Source organism: Peromyscus californicus, unplaced genomic scaffold (genome assembly GCF_007827085.1).
Source record: "Peromyscus californicus insignis strain IS unplaced genomic scaffold, ASM782708v3 Scaffold_3__1_contigs__length_106647218, whole genome shotgun sequence".
Classification (NCBI taxonomy): Eukaryota; Metazoa; Chordata; class Mammalia; order Rodentia; family Cricetidae; genus Peromyscus; species Peromyscus californicus.
Window position 1 is genome coordinate 90,203,747 of NW_026294551.1, and position 14,240 is coordinate 90,217,986.

The window sequence follows — 14,240 nt, forward strand, 5'->3', positions numbered from 1 at the left end:
CTCCATTGAATGACACCTGTATTCTCTACTCCTCCCTCATAGGCCAAGATGATAGCAGCCATGCCAAGGAACCCTCCCTGGTGGCTTGGCAGCATGGGAGAGGACAGCCATGACAGTATTCTCTTCTAGAACACCTTCTTTCCCCCCCATGTCAGGCCTGAAATCTTGATATGGCCGGGGCCACCTCTGTGATACCTCTCGCTATCTGTCTATGTCATCCAATCTTGAGAGGGCTGGGGAAGAGCCACTGTTGCCTAGCTTCCTGTAAGAACTGGGGTCTCGTCAGCAAGAGGAGGCTGGGTGCTGATGGGCACTCTCCAAGACCAGGCAGCCATCTAATTACAGGCCGGCTGGTAATGAGAAGTGTGGGTGGGCTGAGACCACATGGGAGAAAGGGGCAGTTGTGCCTGTCGAGGCCTGCAGGAGGGCTCCACGGGAGCTCCCAGCTCAGCGTCTTGCTGTCTGCAGACCACACGCACACTGGCTCTGGAGACAGGCAGGGGAGATGGGAAAGAGCCACGCTGAGTACTGGCCAAGGGTTATCAGGTCTTTATCCCTACTCTCACATGCAACACCACCCCCACCCTGTCCCGCAGCCTAGAGAGAAAGGTGTTCAATTCATGGAGAAAATGAGACTTCCTGAACTGAAGCAAATTGCTCCTGGTTCACAACACCTGAGGTTCAGACTCAACCTGAGAAAACCTAAACACCTTTGGGAAGAAAGAAGATGCATGGCTGTGGACCTACTAGGGACCCCAGTCCATGTGGGCAGGAAGATGGGACATCCTTTTGAACGTCAAAGCACAGGGTGACATCAGAAGGCTTTGTGGTTTAAGGATCTTTCTGTCTTTGTCTTTCCTTGTTCTCTCAGTTGCTAGGGAAATGTACCACTCTGGGGCCTTGCACCAGGCTGTGCCTCCCATCATTTCCCAACGGTCCTCTCCGGCCCCATGTCCTCCTCCGCTGTACATCTCTTTAATGATCAGATTTATGCCTTTTAATCAGGGCCTGGGGCCCTCTCAGAAGATTTCCATCAACCCTCGGCTTGGACACACTGAAGGGTGCCAAAGACTTGTGACTAACCTTCTTGAGCTACCATTGTGGATAAATGATTTGGCCGGCAAGGGAGCCCTCTTGTCAGCTCTGGTGACATTAGCTGCCTCCGCTCACCGAGGACTCACGAGAGTTCCAGGTGCCATGACTGGCCTGGTGTTCACATGGAAGCATTGGCGGGAGCCCTGTAGGAGTCTGTGTCTCCTCACCTGGCAGGACTCTTCATGTCTGGTTCTGGGCAGGCCTAGAAAGCACAGGGACTTCTTATGCAGTGGCCATTCACCACCAGGTAGCATCAAGCTATGTCCAAAACAGGTGAGTGAGGCTTGGAAAGCAGCAGACTGCATTTTAAAGCCCGGCTTTGCCATGTAGATGACCTGGGGTGTCTGATCCAACCTCTGAGAGGCCCAGTTTCCTCATATGTCAATAGAGAATGGTAGCCCTGGTGCCCCCTCACAGCTGTTCACAGCAGCCCCGCAAACCTGTGTGAGGCCGTAGGCTCTAGAATGAAGTCTCTGCTGCAGTTCAGGTTTTCAGTGTCTGCCCGAAGATACTGGATTGCTCTACAGCCTGTGCCATTCCTGGGGGTTAGTGGAGGCTTAAGAGGTGTAGGGGGAAATGAGATCACTGGGACATGCTCTTAAAGGGGGGTCCTGGCACCCACACCCCATTGTTTTCCTCTTTTGACTCCCAGACATGAAATAATAACTTCTTTTTCACCATATGCTCCTAGCCTGATATTCTGCCGAAAGCATCGGGCAAGATGATCATGGCTGAAACCTTCAGCCCTAGAATCTACCACTTGACACCTTTTAAGTTGACGACCTCATGTATATTGTTACAGTCACGCAAAGCTGACGAACACAACCTTCCTATTCAAATTCTGCCTCTGCCACGCCAGCAGTCCCACCTTGGGTACCTTCTCTGGCCTTTACGGGCTTGTTTTCTTCTCTGTGACAAGAAGCTAGTGACAGTGTCCTAGTTACAAGACTGGGCTGAAGACCCAGTGGTCTAGGCGTCACCTCAGGTGTCACCAGCTTTTAACAGCTCTTCACTGAGCATCTGCTCAGGACCCACCTGGAGATGCAAAGGCTTTGAAGCTGTTTCAGGCGCTCGTGTGTGCTCCCTCTCAGGGGTTCATCAGTCTCCTTCATGAGCCATGAAGAGCCATGCTGTGACTCCACTGTCTCCAGACCTCAGGCATTAGAGTCCTAACCTTCAAGGGCATATGTTGACTGAATTTGGAGGTAAGGTCCTGAGGGGATGATTAAGGTTAGATGAGGTCAGGAGGGTGGGAGACCTGTGATGGCATGGGCAGCTTGATTAGAGAGAGGCAGCTGGGCTAGTGAGCTCTTTCAGCGCCCTTGTTAAGACGCAGCAAGAAGCCTCATCAGATGCCTGAGCGCTGGAGTTCCTAGTCTCCAAATCAACTTGTTTTCTCTAAAGATTACTCAGTCTTGGGTATTTTGTTAGCAACAGAAAAAGAACTAAAGCAGATATTCCTACGTGGACTTGAAAATAGCTCTTTCCAAAATGAGTAATTTCCCTTGACAGTAGCTAAGGCAACTGGCCCACAGGATGGGGCTATCTGCCAGCATCGTCCTGAAGGCTGATGCAGGCGCTGACTCACTTAGGAGTAGAAATGCCACACAGTAGGACTTTACCCTCATGCAAGGGCAACTGCAGGCCTCCTCACAGAGGGATTGCATGAACCGAGCCAGAGGGTCAGCTGTAAACAGGCACTGCAGGGAAAGGGACGAAGGCTGATGTTAAAAGGAAGTGGGAGGGTCTTGCTTGGATTGTTCTCAGAGGCTCTGACAGCCTCTCTGTGGTCACTCTGCCTGGCTGTGATGGCAGAAGCAGCTGGCATTGCCATGGTAACTGGGCAGCATCAACTTCCAACTCACCTCTGAATTTTCTATAGCAACAAGAGCCCCTGTTAACACATCTGGAAAGCAAGAGGCATGAGTAGGAAATTATGCCAGGGATCTGCAGGGAGCTGGGGAGGAGGGGCCTTCTCATTTCCCACATCCATGGTTAATAAAAAAGCACACGATAACCCACATTCAGGCCTAAGAGACAGAAACGGTATGAAGACCTGTGTACAGGGATACTGTTTCCACGACATCCAGACACCATTAGAACTACGGATCATGCTCTGATTAGATACTAGAACCAGGAGCTGAGGAGATGAAGGCCTGCTGGTTGCCGGCTGTCCCACACATCACAGCCAGTTACAGCATCCTCGGTTTCTGTCCATTGGGTACCATCAACATCATCTGAATTGTGGTGCCAGAAATGGGTTACAGAGGACAAACCTACCCCCATTTGAGAACCACTGTATAGGCTAGGGCAAAGAGTTAGGAGTGATGTGTGTGTGTGTGTGTGTGTGTGTGTGTGTGTGTGTGTGTGTGTGTGTGTGTGTGATTGGCTTGTTGGATGGAAAAGGCAGAGATAAACTTAAACCGCAGGAACAGTGGCTTAGGTACAGGGATATTAACTGTCTTTGCGGCTTATTGTTGCTTCTCTGGTCCCATCAATCCTGTTCTAGTCTATGAGGCTGGAGAGAGACTGCCTTCTTATCATTAGTGTTGATTCCATAACTACCCAGAGAGGATGCCAATCTGCTCAGCCTGGGTCTCATGGTCATTCTCAATGAGAGGGAGGCAGGGTTCCCAGACCATAGAAACAGGAGGAGCAGAGGGTGAAGTGTGTGTGTGTGGGGGGGGGGGCAAAGCTGTTGTCGTTGCTCAGGGCAGCAGGATGCCCAGGACTCCAGGAAGAGAATTGTGTGTGGGAGGGGGACAGCAGTGGGCACACCTTCCTCAGATAGAACAAGTGTAACAGCTGAGAGGGAGCCGACAGGGAACTGGAACCTCTGAAGCACCCAGAATTGAGAAGGGCTCCTTGCTGGAGAGTGCTCTTCGGGATGTCAGGAGCTTTATTTACATTGTATCCTCTTTAGGATGAGCAAGTGAACTGTGCAGTTAATAAGGGTGACAGTTAAGGTTATGTGTCAGTTTGGGGGGAGCTTTGGGGGATGAGATTAACATTTAAATGGACAAACATTGAGAAGAGCCGCTTGCCCTCCCTAATGTGGGTAGGCCTCAGCCAGTGGTTGAAGATGCCAGGTGTGGAGGTGCACGCCTTTAATTCCAGCGCTTGGGAGGCAGATCTTTCGTGAGTTTCTGCCAACCTGGTCTATGTAGCAAGTTCAAGGACAGAAAAGGCTACACAGTCTCCAAGCAAAGAGATCCCCTAAAGGTTGCAGAAAGCCCAGCAGAACAAGTGAGCAGCCTCTGAGCGGTCCATAGGCTTCTGTGTGGTCAGCTGCCCAGGGTCTGCAGCTGCTGGAACATTCTGCAGAATCTGGACTCCCCAACCTCCATCATCATGAGTCATTCTCTCTCTCTCTTTGTATGCAGCTGTGCCTGGGGCTCACGAGAACTAGGATATCACAGATTTTAATTTGCTACTTCTTGACTAAGCAGGACCTAAATGAATTTGACTCCTACATTTCTTGTAGGAGTTAAAAAAAAAAAAAGATGGCAGAAAGCAAAGAGGGGGCCAATTCTGACAGCGCCAGGCGAGGTCTGGGAGTCAGACACAGGGAGTGCTGGAATGCTGCCCAGAGGTGATGGGTTTAAATAAGATCTGGGCTGAGGTGTAGCATGGCCCAGGCTGGGTCCCAGTTGGGTTGAGTGGGTGAGTGAGGTGGCGCATGAAGGTCTGGCTTGCAGAGCAGCAATAAATAGGACTATTGGGAACTGGGGCAGCGACTGAGGAGCTGGGCAGGAGGTGGAAGCTGAGTCTGTCAGCTAAACAGCTAGGCGGGACCCCAGGGACAGAGAGGACCAGAAGGTTCCAGCGAACAGTGATGCATTCTTAATAGGAACTGCTTGGATGTGTGTCAGTCCCTTGGTATTCACAGAGGACTGACTTCTGGAACCCCGTATGACTGACAGTCCCGGGAATAAAAGGGCTGCGCTTGCACCTTAGGTGCCGAAGTCCTTCTGTGCAGGTCTTTTCATCCCTAGCACGTACAAATAGCGTGTAAATGGTTTTGTATTGCATGGTGCAGAAGATGATGCCCAGGAAAAGTCTGGCCACGTTTTCTATTTTAAATGTGATAGATGGACTCTGTGGAGGTAGAAGCCGAAAAAATAAGGGCTGTCCCTCAGTCTGTCAGCAGTTAGACAGGACGAATGAGCCGAGTGCTGTTATCCCTCATTTTGCAAATGAGGAAACTGAGGAAAGGCACAGGGTTGTGGAAAGTCGGCTTCACAGCTGCTTGCTCTGCTGGCCCCATGGTGTCTTGACACTAGATTTTGGGCTCCTGAAAGACTGCATTTGCAGCCCAGCATTGTGCCTGCTAGGGCTGTGGCAAGTGCTGTTCCGAGAATGCCAAGTATGCCCTGAGCTTCGGGGGCACTTTCTCTTCACATTAGGGACTCTGAGCTCCAATAGCCTCGGGCACAGGACGACCATCAGAGACACTGGACAGGGGCAGATCACAGGCCCTGGGAAGATGCTGAGGTCTGGCTCCTGAACTGTTGCTTATGAATTCAGAATGACTTTAGGCAAACTACTCAACTTGTCACTGCTCAGCTACCTCAACAAGAAGCAGCTAACAGAGGGGCCACAACCCAGGTTCAGGCAGGTCAATGTCTGACTTGACCCAATCCCACTGTTGTCTGGTCCTAACTGCATGAGTCCAAGCACGTCTTGCCTCAAGCGTGAACCAGGCTTTGACTGTGGTAGGAGAGAAGCATGCGTTTGGTCTCCCTCTCCAGTCCCTTGCTGACAGCTTGCAAATTCTTCAATCGCTGAGGGGCAAATGAGATGGGAGCATCCTCCACTTTCTGGCCCAGAGGCTTCTAAGAACCCCTGGACATGGCCAGCATTCCCAGTCTACAAACAATGCCTTTGGGGTGACGACCAAACTGGATGTTTGGGCTGTCCTAACAGCTTCAAAGCGAGGCTGGTCATCAGAGAGGCCAACAAGGCTCACCTGCTGTGCTGGAATGGTTAGCCCCATCGCCTTCCCTCTGGGGAAACTAGACTGAGCTAATCACCAACAGTTGGAGGTATAATCAGTCTTTCCTAGGGAATGAGCCCGGCCCACATAGGTGCTGGGAGGTGGTGGGCTGAGGGGGTGTGGAGGGCTTGGCCCCTCCCCCCTCGTCCTGCCCTGTGCATCTTTTCCATCTGGTTGGGAGACAGTAAATGATAGGCCTCCTGGTACAATTAACAAGTGAACGCTGGGGTTCTGAGCAGGTTGTCTGGCTCTGGAATATGGGCTGTAAGTCTCCTGACAGGAGTGTAAGGCCCTTTACCCCCACCCTGCACCCCCTTTATCTGGGCATCAAGTGCTCATCTAATGAGTTACATTCTTGTCCACATTTTCTCCCACACCACTGAGCAAAACTTGATGTCACAGCTCCTGTTGGCCAGTGAGAAATACTGGATGCTTGAGAAGGAATTCCCTGGTACCTGACCTGACCTCATGGGGGTTAGAGAGATGGCTCGTCAGTTAAGATGACTGCTCTTCCAGAGGACCCAGGTTCAATTCCCAGCACCCATATGGCAGCTCACAACTGTCTGTGACTCCAGTTCCAGAGGATCTGACACCTTCACACCAACATACATGCAAACAAAACACCAATGCACATAAAATAAATAAATCTTTTTAAAAAAGAGCATAAAACACGTACTCTTGTATGTACACATGTTTATATGTGTATAAGTTCTGATGAATGAGTGTAGCGTTATAGATGGTTGGAATCAGTTCTAAGATTCCATCACACAGTGGGGTGGCTTTACTCAAGAGTAATACATTGTGCATTCCGGAGTCCTCAGAAGACCAGGCTCTAAATTATGAGTGATGGAGTTGGGGGATATGCTAACACAAACGGCACAGTGACTCATGGGGTAATTATTACATCCTCAATTAAAAATTTAAACCAGATCACTGAGGCCCATTCTCACCATTCCTTTTTCAGGGAATATGTCTTGTGTGTGAATCAAACTGTCCAAAGGGAGCAAACAGAATCATGCCAATGGAAATTCACAAGTAGGGGAAATATATTTATCACATATGTAAATTTTAAATCAGGATATCTAACCTACAATTACATGTATACAATCGCTTTGAATAAGGCTAAAATAGCATTTTACACTTACATTAAGTGGATCAATTTAAGGAAAAATGTATGAAGTAAGGACGCAGAAGGCCTAGAGCACCTAACGGAAGTCCTGGGACTTAGTGTACATTATTTCCACAGGATAAAATGTGTTGTAGAGCTGAACAAAGTCCATCTGGTGAAACAAGCCACAGCATCAGGTGACCCAAGGAAGGAGGTCATGCTGACGACAGCTGCTGCGTGCACGTGTGTGCACATGTGTGTGAGCAGCTGAGAGTGTATCTCACGTGTACACATGTGTCTTAACCCCAGCAAAGTAAGCAAACAGGCCTTGGGCCTTAGCAAATGTTGAGCCTCGCTGATCAGCTGCCAGAAGCCCTAGGACTTCTTGTCTCTGCCAGCTGGCAGTGTGGAGGCAGGTAGGCTGTGGAGATGGAGAGAGGCCAGTGGAGCCCCTCAGCCCCTGTACCCACCTAAGAGATGCTGAGAGTCGTGAAGGCCGAGGGCAACAGGTGGAAAACGGTGTTTGCAGTTTGCAGCTGCTTCTGCTGGGGCATAGAGCAGTCACTGCACTCAGCCACTTCCATACACACAGGTATGTGTTTTCACCCAGACACACAGAGTACTGCCCTGCAAGAGAACCTCACGGGTAAGCAGTTAGCCAGGGGCAGTTCTGCACTGGGAGGCAGCCTCAGGGTCAGGAGAGCAAAGACAGTAACAACAAAGAGCAGGACAGGTGACTTACTGGGACTTACCAAGTCACATCTATTAAAATACAAAGTACACCTATCTTTCGACAAAGTAACCCCTTGAATGGGTAGCTAGTCTACATAATGCACTAAATTGCAGCACTATTCCTTGTGGCAAAGTCCTGGAAAACAGCCTTCCCACGTCCATCAACACCTGGGAAACAGTGAAATAAATTGTGAATCACTCACACAGTGGAATAGTATGCAGCTGATAAAAAGAAGTGCACTGTATAGCCAGTTGTCTTAATTGATGTCTTAGGAGTGTCTAAATTAACAACAAGAAGGATACAAAATAACATCAATAAAAGAATCCTACTTTTTGGTAAAAAATACCCCCAAGCCCTATCTTTGAGTGTATATGAGTATGGAAATTAAATTAAATGGATAGGAGAGGATTATTCTTCATACACACACGGCCCCCAGTGGTTCAGCATAGCTCTTTCTTTGACATCAGAATGCTGTGAAAACGTCACACATTTATCAGGCCTCATACATTGAGTTTTGAGTTGGAATTTTCCATGTGAATGCTCTCATTGATGCTGGTAGCAGAAGCTTCCAATCAACTGCAGGATCATGAGGGGAAATTGTCCACACGGTGCCTGAGGGGCTGAGCCATGTTCCTGTTGGGTCAGGAGGATTATCACATGAGGACTTGGTCAGGTTCCTACCGGGTCATAAGGAGCACGGCACGAGTGTGTGTCCATCCACAAACCTAATCGCTGTCTCCCTTTGGCTATGAAAATAAACGACTGTGTTCGTTCCTGCAGGGGTATTTGACAAGGAATGAGGCTGAAGGAAAGAAAGGCACGATGCAGTCCTGAACAGCTCTCCGAAGCTGCGCTTTCATGATCCAGTTCACGACTCACTCAATTGTGGATTTGTTCATCAGTCTCCTATTGTCTGCTATGAGGTCAACACACTTCCGGGTGCAGTCGGAGTAACAGGAGGGTGAGACCCCAGGTGAGGTGCAGAGAACAGCGGTCTGAGAAGGTTCCAGCCCAGACCTGGATGCCCTGAGGGCTCAGCCCAAGGAAGACCCTACAGTGTCCTTCCTGGGGCCCCCAGGGACAGATGAGTCAGCCGCAGAGCAGCAAGATCAGAGCATGGGCTGGTACAGGGGAGACCTTGTACAGCTGGGTGAACTGTTCCGGAAGAATGGGAGCTTTTCTCTCCCCGACCTTGTTCAAGACCACAGTGAGCCTGGACCCAGTCCTGGAGGGTCTGAGCAGGGTGTCCTGGGAGGTCCCAGTGAACTCCTGGTAGGAACAGGAATCCAAAGGCACATGGAAGTGCCCCGGGATGTACACACAGGTGCACCTCTCCCTTCACAGTGGAGAATCTTGGTGGAGTGATCCCCTAGCATTTTCTAAATCCTCAAACATGCATGCACCCCAAGCATGTCCCCTCCAGGAGCTCCTGTAATCTGTTCACAAGAGACATGGGCAAGCATATGCACAACAAGCTATTTCCAAAAACATAAGCACGAATAGCCCATATGTCTACAGAGTGTAATGCATAAGATAGCTGGGCTGTGTTCCTCCAATAGAGCACAGCATGGCAGGGAACTGTGGTAAAGGCTGGCAGCATGTACACAGGGGTGGTGGAGGGAGGTAACATCGTCAGCATCCTGCGTCCATTCTTCCCTCTTCCTCCTTTTTCTGTGGGATTTTAGACTCAAAGCAAAAGAATGTTCTGTAATATCCTATACTTTTTCCAAGTGAAGAGTCATGCACACAGGAGGTAGGACTGAGGGAGAGCTGTGAACCATAGCAAAAGCAGAGGAGCTGTGGACTTTAGTTAGTGGGAGCAGGGGGAGGCACAGGCTGGCTGGTTCTCCTTGTTTGCAGAGTAGACAGAACAATGGCTTGAAAGAAAAATCAGAGCTAGTCACTACAATATACAATCGGGTTTCCTGTATGAGTCCTACTGATTTTTTTTTTTAATTAGAAAACAGTCTCCCTGACCTGTCTTCCCTCCAGAGCACCTGGAGCTGGCTGTAGCTCTATGCTCTGTCCGTGGCTCTGGGCCCTCTGCTTGGCCACAGTCCACTGCCCTCTTTATTGAGTCCCTGGCACTACAGCGTATCTTCCCTGCGGTTTTCCATCATGCCAGAGCCTCTCTCTCATCCGAATGATCTGCCCTGTCAAGCAGGCATGCGGTTCTGCTTCTGCCTCTAGAGAGTTAACCTTTCAAAATAAAAAGGAGATCAGGACATACGCATGCGCGGGTCCTTTCCTCCATGTTACCTAGAGCTGAGTAACCATGCTCCATTACACTCAGAATTCTCTCAGCAGATATTTTTTCTCTAAAATTTCCCTGCATCCATTTAGAAACAGAAATCCATGCCTAGAGCTGTAGCTGGGTCCTTTCCATGGTACTTAATGTTTCCTCTTTTCCCCTTGGATCTGACATGTGTTCTCCATCCCCAGCCCAAACCCCTGACCTGGCTGTCCCCTGCTCTGATGCTCCTGCAGGCTTGAGTGGTTGCCCTTTCTTTTTGCATCTGGGAGACAACAGCACTAACTGAGTTATTGGCTGGAGAGGAGGGCAGAGTTCTCCATCTGCTGTTAACTCCAAGATCTGCCCCCATCAAAGGAATCACAGCTCGGGGAGCTACGGTGCCATGTGGGATGCCCTCCTTTGTTTCTCTACCAGGAAAAGAGCCCCCCCACCCAAGGCTGGGTGTGGGGTCCACTCCCACTTCCCCCTCCACATTCTGAATGACCAGTGGGCAGAGATACTCTCTCCAGGTAGAGGTACTCCCTCTGGGTGGAGATCCTCCCTGTGGACAGAGATACTCCCTGTGGGTAAAGGTGCTCCCTGTGGGCAGAGGCTCTCCCAGTAGACAGGGGTGTCCTCTAGTCTTTAGACAGTGCAGTGCCTGCTTCATTGGTGGGGGACACATAACCATTCCTCTGGAGACAGGCCTAGGCTTGCATCCAGTACTGCCTGCTGTAATCCTCTTCCTCCCAGTGTGGAAGTAGGCTCCCAACACTTACAGACCCTCTTACACAAAACCTCTTGAGTTACAGTTGATTTTCTCTAGGTCTAAACAGATCTTGTGCTTCAAGTGGACAATTGTTCCTTAAGGGTAAATCAGTAATTTCCATTCATCTGTCCTCCATCCATCTGCCTTCCACCTTCTGTCTTTTTGCCTTCCACCTATCTATCCCTCCACCCATTCATCTATCCATCCACCTTCCATTTATTTATCTTCCACCTATCAATCTATCTACTCATCCTTCCATTCATCCACTACCATCCACCCATCCACCTTTCACTTATTCAACCATCCATTTTTCTTCTACCCAGCCATCTATCTGTCTGCTCATCTTCCATCCAGCTACCTTTCACCTAGCCACACATCCACCCATCCACTCTTTCATTAGACATCTAATCAAGTATCTATGCTGCCACACGCCTAATGCATGTTGGAGAGAAATGGGCAGCAAAATCACATGGGACCTCTGACCTGTGTGCAGCTGCCCTCAGTCTGGCAGAGGACACTTGTAAATTGATTATTGCAAATGAACAGAAAGTGTCTGTCAGCTGTGACAAGTGCAGTGTAAGAGAGATCAGCCATGGTAGGAAAGTTTAGAATGGGGGGGGGGGGGGGAGTTGGTCCTGCTATGAGGGAGGGCAGGGTCTGGCCGGCAGACAAGAGCAGCAGCACTGGAGGAGGAAGGGGGATGGGGTGCCAAGGAGCAGCTGTAAAGCATGGACGTAGTGCCCTGGAGACCGTGGCCAATACAAGCAGCATCGGACCCTTGACCTGGCATCCCAAATGTTTCTTTTTCATCTTGTACAGACATGCTCAGTAATATATATCTTGTGATAGCCTTTTCTCTTTCCTGATGCCCTAGATTTCAAGTTGTGTAGGGCACAGAGTTAGACCTGCCATACACAAACACCCACATGCAAGGAGTCGTGGAGGCCCCGGCCTTGGGTTGCTCTCCTGTTGGCTCCACAGAATGACCACACCCAGCATCAGCCTCCACGGTTGTTGTACGCTGCACACCCTGGACTTCTTTCTGTTGTGATTTTTTTTTTCTGCACAGGAGTTGAACCCGGGCCGCACACATGCTAGGCAAGCACTACAGTAACCACGCCCCAAGTCAGACTTCTCTCTTATGTTCCATATAAAGTAGTTCATGACTAGTGAGTGGTGCAGCTTTGTCAGCAGAATGACACACATCGTCTCTGCTCCGAGCATGTTCCCGGGAGGCTTCCGCACTCCCAGAGGCACTTAGGTGAGGCCAGCTGCCCAGTGATGATGCCACAGTGAGGAAGCACCGCGGAAGTCCAACTCTGCATGATCCCTCCTTCCTGCTGGCCAGTTTCACATCTTAGGGCTCAAAGGACCTGAGAGTCCTGAGACAGCTGGCTGACTCAGCTGCCCGTGGCTGCCAAAGGGGCTGCCTCTATTTGAAGAAAGAGCCATTCAGGCAAAGGGGGCCATGACCTTGGCTGCACTGTCCAGCTGGGCCCTGAAGACTCAGTAGAGCTGTCCAGCTATCAACAGCCCCTACACAATGCCTCTGCTGACCTGGCAGTCGGAGGTGACCCCCAGAGGTCACCAGCTTCTGGCCAAAGAGAAGGAGCACAGATCAGTTAACCCTTTCCCATGGACCACCCATGATGGCGAGGGGGCTCTGAGCTCAGACAGACAACCTCAAGACCCACCAGGAATTTATTTGAGGCCTTTGGGGTCACGAGTAGATTCAAGTGCAAGCAGCTGAGGCCATGTGACCGACATCTGACTGTCCCATGCATCTTCCCCCAGCCTTCAGAACAACACCATTAATCCCCAGTCAGAGAGGAAGAAAGGGAGACTCAGAGACATGAAGAGTCTCTCCCAGACTCACACAGCTTCTAAGTAGTAGGATGCCCATCGTATAGTCAACCACCTGTTCGTCATTTATCCTTTCACGTGGGCCACGTGTCATGAATTCGAACTATACAGATGAGCAAGGCAGACAGAATCCTGCCTTTGGGGGACTGACATCCAGATGCCACAGAACTAGAGCCTGTGCGGTCAATGCTGAGCAAACAAGGGACCCCGAGACCCGGTGTCTGCCTTTGGGAAGCTGCATCTAGCAGAGGTGTGACACTGAGGGAGGATCTCCTAGCATTGTGCAGAGCCTAAGGTGCTTTGATCGGAATTAACAGGGAGGGATTAACTTGTGGGAACAAAAGGTGGGCACTGAGGAAGGCTTCCTGGGAGAGGTGTCACCGAAATGTACCCTGAAGTATCAGCAATGGACAAGGAAGGTCACACGGGTGTAGAGCCGAGCCTTGTCTTTGTTGCCTATGGATCTCTGAGACCGGGTGGCTGAAGGGACCCACTTGTTCCTGAGGTTCTGTCTGTGTGGAGCAGAGGGAGAAGGGGCAGGTCTCGGGTTCTGGTCTCTCTTGCCAGGCAGGACAGGAAACCACCAAGCATAAAGGAACACAGCCTGGGGGCTTCAGAAAGCAGGAAGTGTTGAGCAGATAAATGACCTGATGCCATTTGTGGAGACTGAGATAGAGGCGGATGATTCTACTACAAGAGCCCAGCCTGGCTCAAGGTGGTGAGAGCTCGTCTAAACTCTTTGCTTTGGACTCTAAGTCCAGTGCTCTTAAATATACATACATACATACATACATACATACATACATACATACATACATACAGTCCTTGCTTAATAGAAATAGAACCAAAAGCAGAACAGTCATGTCTAGTTAACACAGAGAAGCCATGTTTGTTTGTTTGTTTCTTTGAGACAGGGTTTCTCTGTGTAGTTTTGGTGCCTGTCCTGGATCTCGCTCTGTAGCCCAGGCTGGCCTCAAACTCACTGAGATTCACCTGGCTCTGCCTCCTGAGTGCTGGGATTAAAGGTGCGCGCCACCGCCGCCCGGCCCCTATTCTTTTCTAACAGCTTTTGTTATGGAAGATTTCACACATAGAGCACATGCGATTTTGAGTTATGATACAAAGCATGATAATAAGGCTGCCAGCATCACCTGACATCCAGGGAAAAAGCAGAACTCGCCAATCAAGGAGGCCAAGGGGGTCCCCTCTGCGGCCACCGCCAGTCCTCTTCTTCATCCTACCAACCAAGCTCTGACCTGAGGCCAAGTTCCCACCTCAAAGGGAGTAAGAGTTTATTCTGGAGCCAAACATGAGGAATGTGGTTTCAGATTTCCCCAAATCCATGTTCCAGCGAGGCAGCGATGTTATGAGTGTTTTATGAAACACCACAAAGGAAGTCATAAGTCATCACGCTCTTCAAATATCTTAGTGGAAACATAGGGC